Genomic DNA, 19,851 nt, shown 5'->3' with positions numbered 1-19,851 from the left:
GTGTGTGGAAGTGTTGAGGCCACCCTCAAATTAGCTTCTTGACCAAGAACGTGTCAGTGCAGCAGATTTTTTTTTTTTTTTTTTTTTTCATTGATGCTGGAGCAGAACTTGTTTTGTTGCCTAGTTTTCTTGGCTCAGAACGCCTATCCCACGTTACTTGGGCCTTGTGAGAAAGATGACGTTCGTAGTCATGCTGAGCTTTTTTCAGAAGGTGGCAGCAGCTTATTACTTATGTAAAACGGATTGCTGCTAGATGTTACTGTCTGCCTAAATGTAAATAAATACTTAGACTTAATTTCTTTACTGGTTCATTGTAGTGAGTGCCTTAGATTTTCTTTAGGTTGTGGAGTTGCACATCTAAATGAATATTTATCTTATAGTAGTACTTAAGGTATTTTATTCCTGCCTGTCATAGAAGTGAAATTTTGGGAGGGTTTGATTTTTCAAGCAGAGGGCATTAGAGATTCGTAAAGATATTTGTCAGGTTTTAGTTCTTTTTCCCTTTTCAAAGGACACACACATGTACCCCAGTTGATGGTCCAAAACATGCACTTCAGAAGGCATGGGACAGTTAAAGAGACTGCTGGCTTTCTTTTCCAAAAGTGGTGATTAGACAACACGTATATTCTTTACATCTAAACAATACCTGGCAGAGTAATACAGGGATTCAGAATTCATGAATATTCATGTTTCCAGCCATCTGTTGATTAGTTTCAATCTCTATTCGTATTCAAAATCCATAAATCACTGAAACTATGGGAGTAAGATATGAGTGCATCTGCTTTTCTCTTCCTTTAGATATATTTTTTTCCCAAGTTAGAGAACAACAGGGATAAAAAATGCAGGGGACAGAAAGATAATGGAGCAGGATGGAAAGAAATGGAGAAAGTAGGAAGGGAGCAGGAAGAAAAGGCAAAGTTACATCCAGGCTTTCCCATCCGAAGTGCTTTCCTGTGGACTCGTGTTCTCATTTTTGTTGGAATATGTGCTCAGAAAAAGAAATACATCTTCCTTTTCATTTGATGTCTTCCAGATGCTCTGCAAACAGTAAACATATAATGCAAATGTTATGTGCAGAAAATGTGTCATCGGCACGATGGTGTCATTAAACACATTTTCTCTGCTCCAGCTTGCTTGTGAGAGCCTGTGGAGAAAACACCCAGGATAGATACAAACCGGCTCGGATGCTGGAGTGGACCGTTGATTGACAGCCGAGTTTGAGCAATTTGCCCACGAATGAATTGAAGTGATAACCTTTTCTTTTCAGCTTGAAGATTCAGGTTTCTGACCGTGAGGGTGAGAGCCGAGGCATTCAGCAGGAATTACAGAGCGTCGGGTGGTAAACGCTACTAGTGGGAGCAGAGGAATTACAGGGATATAACTCAGCTTTTGTGTTTTGTCATTTTTTAGTATTTCCCATCCCTCCCAAGCAAACTGTGTAATGCCATGGTACTGGTGTTATGAAAACAGCAGGAGGAATCATTTTTCAAACTCCTAAATGAAAAATGTAATGTAATCATGAAGATGGTTCATATCATATTGATCGTATATACATCCCACGGTGATGCAAGTTAAAAAGGTACAGCCGGTTACAGCTTGAGATGGTTTTAGTCCAAGTAGGGTAAACACTTTTCCTTGCCCTCTTTGAGAAAAATAGCCAAGCCCAATCTTGGCAGTGTGTGTGAGTGTGTATAATTTTGCTTATATTTCTACTGCTATAGTAAATATTACAGTACAAAATTTGAGAGCTCTACTACCTGATAAAGTGGAATGTTATGAACAAACCTTTCTCCTTTCTATATGCCTGACTATAATTGTGCCTAACACAAACCCAGTATTTTACCGAAACAGGGAAGGAGACAGAGAATACAAAAACAGGCGTGAGATTGTTTTTAGAGACCCTTTCCCACTAGCAGCAGTGGTAAGGATCAGGCTAAGAAAGAGAAATCAGGTGATTACGTTAACGTTGCATTCATACGTGCTGTGATTGCTTCTCTGCCCAGATACTGCATAATTGACTGCACGGCATTAGCCAGGCACCACGTGGGAGGAGAACGGATACTCTGGCGGAAAAAAGCACCGGGGCTCTGGTACTGAGATAAGTCTTTTTTAAGAAAACCCTCCTTGTAAAGGACAAGGATGGGTAGGGGTGAGAAGGGAGGAGCCATTTCTATAAAGTGAATTTACTAATTGTGTTTATTAGCTGGTGTAAGGTGAAATCACTGTGAGAGGAGAGGTCACATAACAATCGTGCTCATCGCTGCTAAGGTATAGGCACTACTAGCACGAACTGACTCTTTCATCAAAATTAAAATCATGCATGGATGTGAGCAGGCAAAAAGAGAGGTAGGATAAAGCTCAGCAAAGAAATCCTAATATTGCTGACAGAATAGTACCACTCTCACCACACTTCTTGGTTGGATCTTGGAAAAATGCAACATTTCTTTTCAACTTGGAACCCACCAACTGCTCCTTCAGCATCCTTGTGGGCAGAGCAATAGTACCGGCAGCTGCTTCTTTGGGCAAGAAGGCTGTAAAGCTGAAGTGTCAGGGTTGAAGGACAGTTGTGATTTTATTAAAAAAAAATAAAAAATAAAAAATTAAAATACTTCTCTGGGAAAGGCGGTATAAGAGCAGTAGGTTTGTAACTGGAATTCAGCCAGTTTTGTATAGATAAGTTACCACTGGTTTACAAACAGTAAAAACCTTATTTAACAGCCAGAGCCCAGGTTAAGCTAGGAGTAGAAAAACTCATTTTGCTTGTAAAGAACCTCTTTAATAGGGGAGTAGTTCAGAGAATGAAGATGGGTCAATACTACGCATTTTTTTTCCAGTCAGCATAATATAACCTTTGAAGCTACTGACTCTGCCTATATTTGTACTGGAGCAGAACAACTTGCGCTCCAAGGTGTTAGCTAAGCAAAGATTTGTATAATCTGCGTCCACCAGTCAATGAAAAAATTTCCTACTGCATATTGAAAATGTGGAAAACTATTTCCCATACTGGCTGGAAGTACAAAACTGACAGCCTAAATCCTTTATGCTTGGGTTTTTTTTGAAATACACGAAACTTTGCTATCGTGCGTAAAACTACAAAGGATCACATCCCAGAAGGAAAATACCTAGCTGAAAAATTTACTCATTGCTATTTCAGCCGTGCGTTCTTCTGCGGTATGGTATGTTGATAAAAATCAATGGGGTAATAAGCTCATGAATAGTGAGTCAATGGAAGCCGGTGGCAGCCTCGATGTTGATCAATAATGTCAAGATTTTGTAACAGTTTACAAAATAATAGCGGGCTCTGCAGATGCCGCTGAATTAGCGAATCAACCAGATGTGACCACCAATGCTCCTTCTTCTGTTAGTACCCCTTGTGATTTTTCATACAAAGGGCAAAAAGAAGCCAATTAGTTGGTCACTGTGAGCAGTTTTATATAAGAATTCTTCATTTATACACCCTGAACTTAGTATACTGCTCTTAAATGAACGGTTCTGGACTTCTTGGCACTTCTTTCTTTTTGGCAGTTTCCAGACTCTTCAGAAAATACAGGGCTTTGGGAATGTTTGCAATATAATGATGATAACGTTCAACTTTCTGGCAACGGTAGAAATCACGGGCTGAGTGCACAGCTCAATCTGCCGTGGAAGATGTGGATGCCTTCTTCACCCCATTCTTTTTAGGGCTTCCTTTTTTTAGGGCTTCCTTTTAACCTCCATTGCAAAACACAAAACTCATTGTAAACTCAAATTTACTTCCATTTTCTTCCCAGACCCTTCTGTTCTTTGTTTTGTGGGTTTTTTTGTTTTTGTTTCTGGGGATATTAAACAGTAGAAATGAGTGGAGCAACCGTTACGGATAATTTTAACCCGTTGTGTTACAGCTGATAGATCTCCTAGTGATTTTTCTAGAGCAATTTCTCAGACGAAGTTTTGTCTCTTGATGCTGAGAAGGCATTTGCTAGTTTAATAAATCATCGAGTGTGGGAAAAATGTGCAGTTCAGTTTAATTTGGTCAGCAGCCTGAGCAGCTGCTTTCATATTCCTCTACTATCTTAAGTGCATGCAGCCATGATTAGGTAGAAAGACAATAAAATTCATGTAAAGGATTGTTTTAATTCTGAACCTCGATGTTCAAAAGCAGCCCAAGACTGATCTTAGGTCTTCACATACTTTTTAATAATAAAAGTGATAGCTTCTGGCCTTGCCGCATTGGTTTGCCTGGCTATTATTTTGTCAAAGAAGTATGACCTGATGTATTTTTCTGTGGCAGGTGTAAAAAATGAACCCATGATAGCTGGAAGCACAACATTTTTTCTTAGTCTGAAGGTGTACAAATGAGACTGGTAGATGCTCTCTCTGTCTTGCAGAGCAGATAGCACATAGCTTGCCCACCCAGCCTGGAGAAAAGACTTCTGGTTTTGGGTCAGATTCATAATCTGCATCTCTTATTTGCAAATTGGAAATACTAATAGATGCCTACAAAAGGAGAGCATCAGTACAAAAATTAATTCGTGTTAATAGCACACTTTGAGGTCATTGCATTGATTATTTAAATGATGCAATTAAAAATATTCTTGTCTGGTTTTCCACCTGGTACAATCCAGTTCCTCTTTTGCACGTTAAGCTGCCTGTATTTGCCTTAGATTACTGTATTTGCATTTATGTGAGGGTTTTTTTTAAGCACTCTGATGTACAATTCTAGCAGTTCCTTTGTATTTCTGGCCGCCGTCATGTTAGAATTGCTGTCACTGTTGCATTGTAGGTCACACACACAAGTCCCTCCAGGTGAAATCAGTGGTGTGGTCTAGTGGTGTTCCTGCTTTGCTGATGGTGGAGAAATGGGCTTTAGGTGTGTTGTAACTGGCCTGTTAATTGGAGCTCTTATCTGAGTTTTATCCCAAGCATTTTACTTCTATCCTCATTAAAAAAGTCTGTCTGAACTTCAAAGCAGGAGGGCTGCTAAATTAACTTAGACGGATGAGAGAGTGGGATTTTCTTTAAATTGGGCTGCAAATCACACATTTTGTAGTGAAGCTTGAGGCAAAGTGACTTGAATGCAGATAATCCTCCAATGTTCTCCCATATGTGTCTCAGAAGATGCATATGTTTCCTCACAGGTGACAAACTTGGCTAAGCAAATGCCAAAGAGGGTGTGAACATAAAGAACCCCAGCCATGGTGTCTCAGTCACCTATAATTTAAATACTGTCACAGTATATAGATTGTGATGGGAGAATACCTGGATTTTGGTTAGGCTCAGATACAGATTACCCAGGGTAACCATGCAATGAAGATGCACTGGTTGCATTAACAAAAAAAAGGTCCTAAATATGATATAAACTTTGTTTCAGGGACTGTAAGTTTCCAATTTTCCCCAACACTTCAGATTGCGTTATTGTTTAATAAGCACCCAGAGGCTGAATACATACCTGAGCTATTGCATATTACAAATTTACAGAACAGGATAGTAATATTATTTAAAAATACTTCTAAATTGAGAGATTTTTTTTTTTTTCTTGCTTCAAATGTGGCCTGAAAATGTTGTGGTAACAACCATTTTCTTGGTGCTTCTGCACTTCTTATCTGGGCTCATCTAGAAACCAGCAGTGGAAACCCATTTATTTAAGACACTCAGAAGCAACTCCCCTGAAGCTCAGTTCTGGCAGAAGGTGAAGGTTTCTGCAGGTTCATGGTTTGACCAAACCAGTTTGTCCCTTCTTGTGTTTTTGTTAGAGAGAGAGAAAAAGAAAACACTTGGACTTGAGCAATATTTTTGTATATATATTTGATCAAGACACTATATTCCTACTCAACCAGGTAGTGCTTCAGCCGGTGTAAGGGCTGTGAGTGAATGCTGTTTATATGTATTATGCAGTATACTTTTCACTCAGGTGGTTTTCTTGTTGCTAATATTGTACAGAAGTTATTTATAGGTGCGATTTGGGAACCGTGATAAGAAGTGGTGTGATTCACAGTAAGAGTGTATTGGGTTTGTATCATGAAGCCATTTTAAAAGGCTTTCCCTGCCCGGTCAGGTTATTGCGTAGTGCATATGTGTTTGACACTTCTGGAGTTGAAGGCCTGCTCATATTTTCACATCTCCAGCAGCCACAGAAAAGCCAAAGGACTAATCCTGAGACCGTATCACCACTGTCATAACTTAGCTCTCCGAGGGAGATGTGTGTGGCTGGTAACTCGTATTCCTGACTGGAAGTCAGACCCTATCCAGAAGAGTTACTGGGGTGTTGCTATAGGGTGTTATGGAGCTACTTGATTGTAGAACATTGTTATTGCTTGATTATAAAGCATGCAAACAGTGCAATAGCTCATTTTGATAAAACTAGTGAATTTATTTGTTCTTCTAAGTAAATCTTGTAGACAACATCTCTGGATCTCCTCCAGCAGGGCCAGACTTCAACTGCTTGCGCTCTGCCGATATATAGTTTGCAAGTGTTCAGCTTCCTAACAGTTGAATCAATACCTGAATGCACATTTTTTGTTTACCTTTCTCCATTCTCTCAGTAAAAACCAAATTATCTTCTCCAAGAGCCAAGAAATTTGGCTATGTGTGGGACAAGTATCCAAACGTATCTACTGAGAGGGTGGTCAGGCACTGGAACAGCCTGCCCGGGGAGGTGGTGGAGTCGCCATCCCTGGAGGTATTTAAGAAACGTGTAGACATGGCACTTCAGGGCATGCTCTAGTGCCCGAGATTGTTGGTTTGTGTCTGTTTGTGGGTGGGGTGGGGTGTGGTTGTGGGCGTTTGTTTTGGTTTGGTTTTGGTGTTTGGTGTTCTGGGATTATTTTTTTGTTTTGTTTTGTTTTTGGTGGGGTTTTTTTTGTTTGTTTGGTTGGTTGGGTTTTTTTGTTGGTTGGACTCGATGATGTCAAAGGTCCCATCCAACCAAAAATATTCTGTGATTCTGTATTGCTTAGTTAGATCAGCCTCACAAATCACAGCATTAGGTCCATCCGGACTGGAATCAGCGGAATTTTCTTGGGTTCTGTGTAAACTTCCTGCCAGATGGTATGGAAAGTTTGGATAGCGTGTGGGATTGACAGTTTACTTGAGAGGTAGATTAAAGTGATAATGGTATGTGCTATAGGGTTTTCTGGCATCTCTGTGCAGCTCTCAGTAAAGCGTATGTGCTTTGTTTAATGTTAAAAAAAATAAAAAAATCTCTCCTTTCATTCCTTAGCTTTTTCATTTCTGCCAGCAACTTTGTTAATCCAGAGGAGGCAAAAATGTGTTTGCCCTCTCTTTTTTCCAAAAAAAAAAAAAAGAGGCAGGAGAGTCATGTAACGTAACTCTTAAATGAATTAGTAATTTAACTATATTATAATAGCATTTTATTTTTACAACTGTTACTCGGCTCCTATTTTCAGGAAGAAAATAGGTGAAATATATTAAGATAATTTTCGTACTCTGTGGAAAATTCTCTCAGCTCCTGGAGCCAAACTCTCCTCTTAGTGGAAACACCATTTTTTATGAGTGGGCATCCTCCAGAAAAATACTAACGTAATATTTTTTTCAAGAATTGCACCCTTAGCCAGTTCATGTTTTAGTTACAACATGTATGACAAAAGAGGGAAAGACTTTACTGCTGTTTTGTCAGCTATGATGTTAATAGGGCATTTCAGCTTTGCTTACTCACTCTTCATGAGCTGTTGCTGAGATTTCGAGTCTGAGGATCATTTCACTGGTATTACTCACTATTCAGTATAACCTGAGATGGAATATTGTCTCAAGGTAAAGACTTTAAAATTTGGTATTTGACTCCACGATGTCTGGGTCTTCTGCGGCCTCCTGCGGGGCTCTGGATAAATACCCAGAGCCCTTTGTCTCTCCAGTGGTCTGACACAGAAAGGAATGGCAGATGTATTATACGTTTAAGCATCGCTTAAGCATCTGTAGGCTGTTCAGTGAAAATAACACACCTATCCATAGGCTGCCATTGCATTTGGCCAAGATGCCACTTAGTCACACACCTATTCTTAATGGGTTTGGGATCCTGCCATATTTTGCATCATTTGTTACTTCATTACAATAAATCTGTCCTCCTATACCTTTAAGCTATTTAAATTATTTATTAATCTCTGTAGTGCTTTAAACAGCTTAGCAATAGCCTGTGTGAATACCCAGTATAATTTTCTCCTGTAACAAAGCCGCCAAATCCTTGCAATAGATTGCCCAACTGACACCCCGCAGAGCCCCAGATAGCTCATGGCCTTTCAACATCCAGCCAGGCACGCTAATCCAAGTTGCCTTTCCAAACCCAGGGACACTGGGTAAACACCTGCACAGCCCTTCAGCTTTAGAATTTAAGAAATAGCATATTGGTTTTTTTGTTTATTTATCTGATAATTTTTTTTCTTCAGTTACAGTATTTTTCACTTATTAGTAAACATAAAGGTAAAGTCTGCTTAAACAGCTTCCACATTCACTAGTTTAATGGCATGACTTTTTCTCTAAGTGAATTCCTGGGCACCTTTCACACCCTGAACAGAATCCTCAGTGCAGTTGTTGCAATTTTTCCCGTAGGATATCCCAGTTCCAAAGCAGGACACTGTGTAAGTGGAGCCTGATCATTTGGAAGAGTCTGGCCCTGCGCTTTGAGACGTAGCTTTAATTTGTACTAGAAGTAAATTTGCATTCCTCACACCCCAAGTCCACATATAGCACAACTGTGTTCTTCTCCCCGTCCCTGCATGTCCTATCTCTCATAAACAGGACACAACCCTTCTGCATCTTCTCTCCTTCCCTTCCCTGGGCACTATCACACCTCACCTCTCCCAAGCAGAACCCATCCGTCTTATTCCCGTTCCACCCTGCCCTCCCTTCCACTATCTCCCACAGCGCACGCCACCTCTCCCAAACAGGACAGAGCCCTTGTCCCCCTTTTCCTCTGCCTTCTCCTGCATATTGGGACCAGCTCTCTCAACCAGACCATCATAATTATGTGCTTCTGCTCCCCCTTTCAAGCCCATGCCTTTCTTCCAGATAAATGCAATCTCGGTTTAATTCTAATTATCTTTTTAAAACCCATTTGATTTATTCTGGTTATGCAAAAAGAGGAAAGAGGCTTTCTGAATGTAAAGCTTTTATTATATACAGTACAATGGTAGGCAAGGGAGTGCATTAACATACTCACCAATGTCCTGAAAAGGCTGATTTTTGCCTCGTTTCCCCACCAAAGTTCCAGGGGTGTTGCACTGCGTGTTGTTTAGCTAAGAAAAGTTCCTGCATCCTTCTGAACTTTGTTTGCATTAAAATAAAGGGATAAGAATTTAGTAATTTATTTGATAATTTGTGATACCTTCTATACTAGTCTGTCTGTAACCTCGGGGAAGGACAACATGGCACTTTTATCCTGGTCTGCTCTGGAGAGAGGGGAACTCACAATCTGCTTAACAGACGTTATAGATTGAGACCAGAGTTTTCTGCATCCCTTCTCCTGAGTTGCGTGTGGGTCAGGCTTGCCGTGGTGTGGTGAGGTGAGAAGACTTCAGTTAAGCTTGACCATCCTCAGCTCAGTCAAGCTGAAGGATGGGGCTGAAGCAGCTAGCCAGGTCTTGAGTCTTTGTGCCTCAAATTCCCTTGTTTGCACCAATCCAGTTCTACCACACAGGTTACTCCAGCCCTGCCCCTTAGCCTGCGCTTCACAGTCCCCTCAAAACATGCACAGCTCCACCAGCAAACTTCTACATGGAAGTCTGCACATTGTCCCCACAGATGCCACCTAGCACTACCTCCACACAAAGCCACCCTGTCCTCCAGGCACCCAAAACACTCCAAGAGCTGGGACAGCATTACGGTTCCTGCACAGCACAGATGTGTTGGCATGAGTTAAAGCAGAGCTGGGTTTGAAGGCGGGATGTGACTGTGACAGTTTACAAAGTAATCAGGTTCTTGATGGAGAAGAGCTGGTAGAGGACCTCATTAGAGACACAGAGAGAAGCTTCTCTTCTGTGCTCTGAAGGTGAGGGAAATGAGTGGACTCTGTATTGGTGGGTAAAGTCTTGTGGTCCCCTTGCTTCCTCCTCAGTTTGGGTGCTGTAAAAACGCCACAGGTTTGGGACAGGGTTAAGTACCTCATAATTATTACCCCAGCCCATGGGTACCTGAAGCCTGACGTAGCCTGGAAGTCTAGCTCAGAGTTGTGCCAATCTCTTCCTTCTTAGGAGAGTGTCCTTTTCTCCATGGCTGCTGGTTCTGGCACACAGAGCGTGAGTGCTCCATTATGCTTGATGTGGCTTTTCATTTTACTTTCTTCATGGTAATATCGAAGCAGGAGCCTGAAGTGATGGATCTATTTGCCACTAAGAGCTCAGCCTCATCACTCTCTTGGGGAAAATTGTGTTTGGAGTAATGCTTTGTTTTAATAGGGTTTTGTTTTTTCTTTAATAGGGTGTGTTGTTTTTTTTAATATATATATAAAACAAACATACATATATTTGTATGTATAAATCTATGTAAATGTACTTTTTTTTTTTTCAGAGAAGACAAGGCTCAAAAGGAATGTCTTTTTTGAAAGGTGGAGGACAGTAATATTTAAGGTGGTTCTTGGTAGCTGCAAGAGCTCATTCTTTAGCCTAGAGCTCTGTTCTGATAGTGATGGCTAGTGATGGTGGGCTTCATCCTCACAGTGGGAATTGTCACTTTGTCTCAGGAATGGAGCTGTTAACTGCAGTCTTTATGTCTTATATAAATGCATAAGAAACTATGCTATCTCTCCCACCTGCTTTTAAAGAACAACAGAAAACTCAGAATTATTGTTAAAAAGTCTAGGCTCTTGATAGCCATCATCAGCTGGGATGCTGCCAGTGGTCAAAGAGTTATCAGCTAGCCCCACCAGTAGACTGACTTTTGACTTCAATATCAGTTGAATGAGTTCCTAAAAAACAAGGCAGGTTTGCATTTGAGGCGTAAGCTACCTGAGAGCGAGAAAAGATTACTGTAATATTTTAAAAGCATTGTTTCCTATCTGCCCCCAGACATCGTAATTAACCTGTAAGAAGCCAGAACTATGTATTATAATGAGCGGAGAGCATCCAAGCTACTTGTAGACTGGGCAACTTATCTACTTTACAAGCAGTCACACAGCACCTACTGCAGCATCTCTAAGGACAGACTTTAAACCCCTTCATTTTAAACAGTAGTGTGATCTGTAATTGCAATATACTGCTGTAAACTATCTTTACTGTAGTCTGTATTACCTCTGTGACTGCTGGTTGCTCAGTGGGCTCTGAAAGAATAATTCAAACAAGATTCATTTATTGTTGCTTCATACTTCTTCAGCACAATAATACGCCTCGTTACCAGGTTAGCGAGCACTCCCTGCTCCCTTTCTTTTTATAGGAAAAGATTGAACAGGTCCTAGAAAGTGCCTTCTAAATTGTATAGTAGTCCCTGCAACTTCTGGCATTAATAACGTTCCCTATTCATTTCCAATTTTTTTCTCTGTCAATCTCTAGCTTTGCAATCACACTCAGAGACCTTTTCCTAACTCCTGACTTGGGCACTGCTTTCAATCCGCTCCCTCTGGAAGTTATATTATGTGCGTACAATTCTGGGGTACAATATGTACGTGTAACACTTCTGTCTGCACTGGAGATGATGCTGCAGATCTGACCCAGACCGTGTGCACTAACTGTAATGTTGAAATTGCTTATCATTATCTACAAATGGAAGTGTGAATTACAGGATTCATAATTTGCATGACACTGGAAGAACGTATAAAGTGGGTGCAAGTGTAATGAGAAGTAATCAATAGGTTGGTTTTTTTTTCCTTTATGCTTAAGAAATGTGTTTTAGAAATACTTTTACTTTTAGGTAATCCATTTTGTATACTGTGTTTTAGACAAGTGATCAAAAGGTGGCATCTGTACATCTCCCAAGTTCTAGAGAGAAATGATATGCAGAAAGCTCTGCTAGCTTGGGGAAGTGTCACCATTGCCTAGATACTCTGTCTTGATAGGAATTAAGATACAATCTGGTGGGGAAGAAACCTGCAGTGTGCCTTTGTATCTGCTTATCTGTCCTTCCGTACAATCCTTTTCCTGATACTATGTCCCTGAAATCCCAAGCCACGCTCACAAGATCCATGTGAATGTGTTGCCAAACTGCGTATTGCTCCATGGCTGATGGGTTTTGGGAAGGGGAGGTTGCAGCCAGAGCCAGGTGGCTGACTCGTACAGTGACACACAGGTCATTTTTTAAAAAACGAATAAATGTGCATTTCTTTTCTGGTTCTACCTATCCATTGCTAGTGAAGACAAGCTGCATGGCAGTGAATAAAGAAGGATTAAAGTCATTGAGGTAGATCACAGAATCGTGGAATCACAGAATGGTAGGGGTTGGAAGGGACCTTCGGAGATCATCTAGTCCAACCCCCTGCCAAAGCGGGTTCACCTGGAGCAGGTTGGACAGGAACACATCCAGGCGGGTTTTGAATATCTCTGGAGAAGAAGACTCCACCACCTCTCCGGGCAGCCTGTTCCAGTGCTCTGCCACCCTCAAAGTAAAGAAGTTTTTCTGCATGTTCAGACAGAATTTCCTGTGTTCCAGTTTGTGCCCGTTGCCCCTTGTCCTGTCACCAGGCACCACTGAAAAGAGTCGCTCCATCCTCCTGACACCCGCCCTTTAGATATTTATAAGCATTGATGAGATCCCCTCTCAGTCTTCTCTTCTCCAGGCTAAACAGACCCAGGTCTCTCAGCTGTTCCTCATCACAGAGGTGCTCCATTCCCTTGATCATCCTCATAGCCCTTTGCTGGACTCTCTCCAGTAGTTCTGTGTCTTTCTCAAACTGGGGAGCCCAGAAATGGACACAGTGCTCCAGATGTGGCCTCACCAGGGCAGAGTAGAGGGAGAGGATGACCTCCCTCGACCTGCTGGCCACACTCTTGAGGGTGAGATGGGGGTGTGTACAGAACAGCGAGCAGAGGAGTGGTGAAGCCCTTTCATACATAGCAATGAATCTCCTCAGACCCACAAAATACAGAGTTTTAGGGGTGCATGCGGAGACAGACAGGGGTCGTGCAACCTCCTACCAGCCTATCCCTTGCATTAGGGATGGGCAGGGCTGCTGTGGGGTGAGGGAGAGCAGAGCTTGCTGGAGGTGCTTAGCAGCTCTTCCAGGATGCTTCTGTGATTTTAACAAATCTAATTGCCGCCAGCACAGCCCCGCTGTGTACAGCTGTACATTTGCATGCTGGCCCACAGCAAGATGCACCCCATTTTTACGTTTTTCTTGAGTTATCTAGTCTTACTAATCCCACTTAGATTTTTGAAGAGGACATGGACTTCCTGGAGATCTAGGGTAAGGAAGCAGCCCAATTATGCCTTAACCACAGACTTTTCATAACTGCAAAACACTCAGGTGTAGATCAAAGGCAGTGATGAAGAGGCACTAGACATGTGCCAGTGCCAAAACAAAGGGGGGAAAAAAAGCCTGTGCAAGAATTACAGACAAAAACTGAAGGAGATCAACATTGCCTCTGTCAGTGCATCTCCTATCAGTACCTGCCATCAGAAACTGGGCAGATCCTGCTCTACAAACCACCTCAGGCACTTCATGGCTGGCTCCAAGGGTGCCTCCCCAGCACAGGCAGCCACTGTCTGGGGTGCCAGGCAAAAACACATGGGGCCTCCCCCACGGACAGGCACACGGCTTTCCTTCCAGGCAGCGCCCAAAGGGAAAAACACAGATGGGGCAGGCACCGAGGCCTGGTTTGCAAAAACCAGCCAAGGAATCAATTAGCAGAAGACTCAGCAGCTTCCAGCAGTGGGTCCCAAAGAAAAGGTAAACCAAAGTTAAGTTAGGATGCCTGATGCAGGTGGGTATTTGTTTGCATCTGCTTGGTAAATGTTACCCTGGATATGAAGGATGAAGTCAGAGACCCCTCTGTTTTTTACCCCTGGTTTGTGAAAGTGAGGAGTTCATCACAGCACATCAAGTGGCTGAGTCATGAATCAGAAGACTTTAGCAGCAGATTATAGCAATAAAAAATAAAATTAAGCACTTCACTCCGAGACTGTTGCCATCTCTGAAACAGGGACTTTCCAGAATGGTTGAGAGTCATCTTTACTTATGCTGCACAATTAAATATTCAACATTTCCTGCTAAATTTAGGTTTATTGAAGTAAACAATGATGCATAAGGGCAGAACTGGACAATTCCATTTTTAGGTATTAATAATTCAGAACCATATTTGAAAACAACAGAGGGATATGTACAATACATCATAGAGGTTTTTATTGTATCCACCCACTGCCTATCCACCCACACGGAGATCTGGATACTGTTTCTACTTGGAAACAATATAACATCATCATATCTTAGGCTTGTTTAAGTATACTGATATGCAGGATAAATTTACAAGAATGCAGTGTTTTATGTGCAGCCGGATGAGTCATTCTTTTTTTTGGTTTTTCCTGCAACCAAATCAGCCTCTTATTACTTAAAGTTGTTATTGACAAACATTCATGCTTAGGGTAACAGAAACTGTGTTTAGCAGATTACACAAAAATAGAGAAAACTGCATTTTACAATGCAGAAAATATGATTCTAGGATGAAGCTCTGTCACTGAGCTCTCCATTTTAGTATTACGTTTTAAATCTGAATACTTTATCACATTGTCGTTATTTATCTTGCTGTCGCTTTAGGGCATGTAAAAAGCTTTTTGCTTTAGGACCCACTCCATAAATTCCTTGTGGAATAGTGGGTGTTACCTGTGTGTTCCCTGTCCCCACCTCTGACGCTGAAGCAGCCACAGCACGAAGAACTACATGGGGTGTGTGGAAAGAGCAAGAGAAGAAAAGGAGAGACAGCAGATGTATCTAATAGGGATATATTTTTACTGCAGTCTAGTGTTGTGTTTTTATTTAAGGACTGATACCTTAACTGGCTTTCAACAACTTCAAGATTGATTTAGATCAGCTGAAAGGTTTTTTGCTCGCCCACAGTGCCGAGCAATGACTGCAGAGACATAAGTGTCACTCCTGCCCTGTCGGCCTCGGGACCTCTTCACCCTGGCTGCCACCCCCAAGGAGAGGAGAATATAAGACTGATTTCACCTTTCGGGAGATCAGTCTAAATGCTGCTCCACAGACACTGTATAAGAGATTCAACAAGAGAGTTAATAAGATAAGGAGCCAAACTCAGTCTGGGGGAAGGAGATGAATTGCCAGGAAGTAAATTCCAGCAATGGGCCAAATTAGGAAAAGATCTAAGATATACCTCAAGTGAAAGAGATAAACAGCACAGCCCCTTCAGTGAAATTGTTTCAGGTTTAGCCTGGTGAAATGAAGATCAGAACTTGCCTGGAGGGAGCTTGCTTTATTTTATAGCTATCTAGTTATTTTTTTCTGCTGCCCAGACCATCTGTTCCATTGGTGGGTATGTCATCATTCGCACACCCACTGAATGCCAAATTAATCCAAGTCACACAGCTTACACCTCCCTTCTGACTTAGACCAAACTATATTTTATTCCAGCGTAAAATAGACATCAGAGCTAGGTTTTCCTCACTCCCGAGGAGGAAAGGGTGGGCTTTGGGGCTGACTTTGGTCCACTAAGGGGACACCCTTAAAACACCAGAACTTTTGTAGCGGGTCCCAGCACAGTGCATCAGCACCAGGCAATAATGGATGCTCAGCGGGAAAAGGGATGCAGAAACGGAGCAAGGACACAGCCATGCTGCCAGACCCCTCTGTCACGCTCTCAAGATCTGCATCTTCGGGAAACTCTGAGTCTTTGTATCCAGTAGCTATCAAATGGATTCTCTTTCCATGCATCTTTTAAACCCACAGAGAATTTTTGTGCCTGCAGCCTCCTGTGGCAGAGTTACAGAGCTCAACTGCAGTTTGAAGAATTGCCTCCTTTTTCTTTCTTTGAAACTATCACTACTGATTTCATTTTATGTTATATTGGAAGACAGCAAACAGTTATTCACCATTAGCATCCTTCTAGCTGCTTAAGTTTGTTTAGACTTTTATTGTGTGCCCTCCCTGGCTTTCTGTTCTCCCAGATGAACGCTCCTGGTCTCGTTGACCATGTCTCACATCAAAAACTGTTGCAGACTTCAGAGCATCTTTGCTTTTTCCCACCTGCTTTTTTGATCTGGGAGGATGGGGACAGAACAGCACACGCTATTCAAGTGCAGTCACACTGTGAATTTGTACAGTGACATTATGATATTTTCTGGTTTGCTCTTCATTTCTTTCCTGACGTTTGATTTGCTTTTTTAAATGCTGCTGAGCACTGAGCTGACATTTTCATAGACCTCTCTGTAATAACCTCAAGATTGGTTTCCACAGTGGCAACAGCTATTTTGGAGCCTATCATTGCATATGTATAGTTGGGCTTTTTTCTCCCATGTGCATTACTTTACATTTATCAATATTGAATTCAGCTGCCTTTTTTTATTTCCACGTCATTCTGTATTATGACATCCCTCTGCAGCTTTTAGCAGTCAGCTCTAAAATTTACTTCTTTGAATAACTTAGTATTGTCAGCAAACTTTGTTACTTCATCTTGTCCCGCTTTCCAGGTCACTTAGGACTAGATCAATCAGTGTATTCCTGTGGGACTCCACTGTCGATCTTCCTCCAGTGCCTTTTATCCTTTGTGTCCTGTCTTTTAACCATTTATTTCCCTGTGAGAGTACCTTCTTTTTATCCCATTGCAACTGAGATTCTTTAGCTTCAAGTTAGCTTTGTCCCACTGAAAATGCAGCTTAATGACTTTGAGAGGAACTTGAACATTGCTTGTATCGGAAAGAAACCGAGTGGGACTCTATGGAGGTCGGACCAAACAGACTCTTTTTTTGTCACAATTCAAAAAATGCCATCTCTCTCAATGATCATGAAAGGATGCCCGAGACAAACTGCTGCTGCACAAGCATGCCCCGAGGACGTCCGTACTCAAATGGAAGATGCACACAGACATCTACAGTAACAAAGAGCATGCTTGTTGGTGAAGATCTAGGTCTGCTCCACATTTGATTTGGGATTCACTGGAACCTGCTGGAGCTTCCTGACAGTAAAGGAGTATAATTAGCTGTGATTTGGGAGTGGATTTGTTGATCTGAGTTGATGTCAAGTGAGAGGGAGACTGTGGCCTGCAGGGATGAGGTCACTGAAGTGTACGTTTGGGAGACAACGGTGGCAGATTTGCAAACCTGGGAGGAAAACAGTAACAATGGCCTTGGGAAGAAAGGGCAGTGGAGGCAATTACAGAGTGAGACGTTTCACGAGGCAGCTCCGCACTGGATGGCAGAGCAGCAGTGATTTAATGTTAGGGGCGGTCAAACTAATGGCAACAAAAGATATTTAAAAAGACTGAATTGTGAAACTAAAGGGTAAATGCGTAAGTGTCACATAGGATTCATTGTTACAAGATATTGCTGAAACTACAATTTCATCAGAGCTCAGATTTAGCGTGGGCTAAATCAGCTTGCCTGGTGACAGGTCTGTTTTTTCAACTCTGCTACTGATATTGCGAAACAGCTTTATCTAGTGATCATTCCTATCTGTCCCCCGTGTCTCCCTGCCTAGTCCCAATATCCTTTTTGATATGTCTGTACATCCACTAAATTCTATATCCCTTTCCAGCGGCTTTTTTTCCTTTTCTTAAGAAAAAAAAGTTCTATAGAAGTTTTCATCTTTTACTTTTAAAATCGTGGAGCATTGTGGGCATTCAGTTCTTCGAGATCCTCAGCTGAACAGGCTTCATCTCCTCCTTCCCTGGGTTTATCAAAGTTGGCCCTTTTGCAGGGAAGAACCTTAGTTCCACCTCTCTTTCTACCTCACTTAAAAGTAGGTCACTCTCCTCAAAGAACTGATGCATTTAAAATAAAATGTTGCCGGAGCACAACAGGATTGAAGTCCCTGAAGCGGAGCCTGAGTCAGGGAGGGTTAGCAGTGAGTAAGGCAGGTGAAGGCTAAGCCATTACTTGTAAATGAGCGGGCGGCTGGCAAGGAGCCATCGTAACCTGTAGCAGAAAGCTTCAAATAAAACTCGATGGCTGAAAGGTGGGTTGTAAAGCAGAGACACCGCCAGTGCCGTGGCATGGGTGTGAAATAGCCTCCCGGGGCATGGCAGCCCAGGGGTGGCTGTAGCCAAGACTGTGGAGGGTAGCAGAGGAGATGCAGAAATGGTGCCTCGGGTGCAGCTCAGAGAGGTGGAGCAGTGACTACTTCTTCTGAGCCCAGGAAATGGGGATTTTTTTTTTTTGATTCAGAGAGTCTGCGGGTGACAAAGGAGGTAGTCAGAGGAAAGCTGGAAACCCAGTGGGGGAAAGGCAGGAAACTCCTGTTACTGGAGCTGCTGTGGGGTGTGATGTGGCGCACCTCCTCACTGCGGCACCCTCCTCTCCGACGGTGGGGCTGGGTGGCCATGCAGTAAGGGAGCAACAAGTGTGAGGGGTCTGGAGCACAAGTCTTATGAGGAACGGCTGAGGGAACTGGGCTTGTTTAGTCTAGAGAAAAGGAGGCTGAGGGGAGACCTTAACGCTCTCTACGGCTACCTGAAAGGAGGTTTTAGCAAGATGAGGGTCAGTGTCTTCTCCCAAGTAATGGGTGATAGAACAAGAGGAAATGGCCTCAAGTTGCAGCAGGGGAGGTTTAGGATGGATATTAGGAAAAAATTCTTCACCAAAATGGTAATCAAGAATTGGAACAGGCTGCCCAGGGAAGTGGTGGAATGACCATTCCTGGAGGTATTTAAAAGAGGGGTACTTAAAAAAAAAATGAGGTGCTTAGGGACACAGTTTAGTGTGGTTTTGTCAGTGTTAGGTTAATGGCTGGACTTGATGATCTTGAAAGTCCCTTCCAACCTAGACAATTTTATGATTCTGTGATTCTGTGTGTGTTTTGGAGAGATGGCAGCTTTAGTGCCACCGGTGATCAAGTGTGATCCATGGGGAGCAAGTATGACCAAGCATGGTGAGGGATAGCAAAAGACCATCAACATGTCCAGATGAGAGAAAAGTCTCTAAGAACAGCAATTTGATACAAAACACCTGCCAGGGCCCTGGGGACACCAGCAGCCCTGACTGTCGCTGCCCAGCCCCCTGGGGCTCCCCCATGGCCCCAGATCCCACATCAGTCCCCTGGGGCCATCAGCTCCTGCCCCAGCAATGCCACAGCAGGGCTGGTCTCCAGCTCCCCACAGCCCTGCCCAGCCATGGCCCCCACTGAGCCGGGACCACCCGTGGGCCCATGTCCTGTCCCTGTCCCCAGGGAGGTTCCCAGGACTGGGGCTGGCCCTGATGCTCCCAGCCACTGGCCAAGGGTGGGACAGGCCCTGCCCCAAGGGACCCTTATGGGGAGCTCCTGGCCAGGAGTTTGCTGAAGCAGGACTCACCTCTGGTCAAGCGACTGTCTCAGCACGCTCCAGCTGGGGCCAGGAGACCGATTTTAGAGCATCTGGGCATTGTAGCCATGGCAATGCTGATTCACTGCCTGTATGACATTTCTCAGTCAGGAGATAGAAGAGGTTTTGTGCCAGGCAAGAAAACTTCAGTTGATTCCTGCCAGCGTGAAAGCATATGGCTGCATCTGTGAGTCTCATCTCCCTGTTGCCCCTAAGGAGGACCCTTCCTGTTCCCCTTCCCACCACGGGTCCCATCTGGTGAGTGCTGGTGACTCCAGGCTTGGGGAATTTGGTGAGTGTTGGTGGGGAGTTGTGGCAATACACAAGGTGCCGTCTCACGCTGCAAGAGCTGCAGGGATAAGCAGCCATCCCTGATACCTGTATGTCATGCAGGCAAAGCCACAGAGCCCTCCTAGAACCTATGGAGCTGGGATAACAGCAGAGGAGAGGTGCTCCAGCCTGAGGAGCTGAC

This window comes from Numenius arquata, chromosome 2 (assembly GCF_964106895.1).
Source record: "Numenius arquata chromosome 2, bNumArq3.hap1.1, whole genome shotgun sequence".
Classification (NCBI taxonomy): Eukaryota; Metazoa; Chordata; class Aves; order Charadriiformes; family Scolopacidae; genus Numenius; species Numenius arquata.
The sequence above is the reverse complement of the archived record's forward strand: the minus strand, read 5'-3'. Positions refer to the sequence as shown.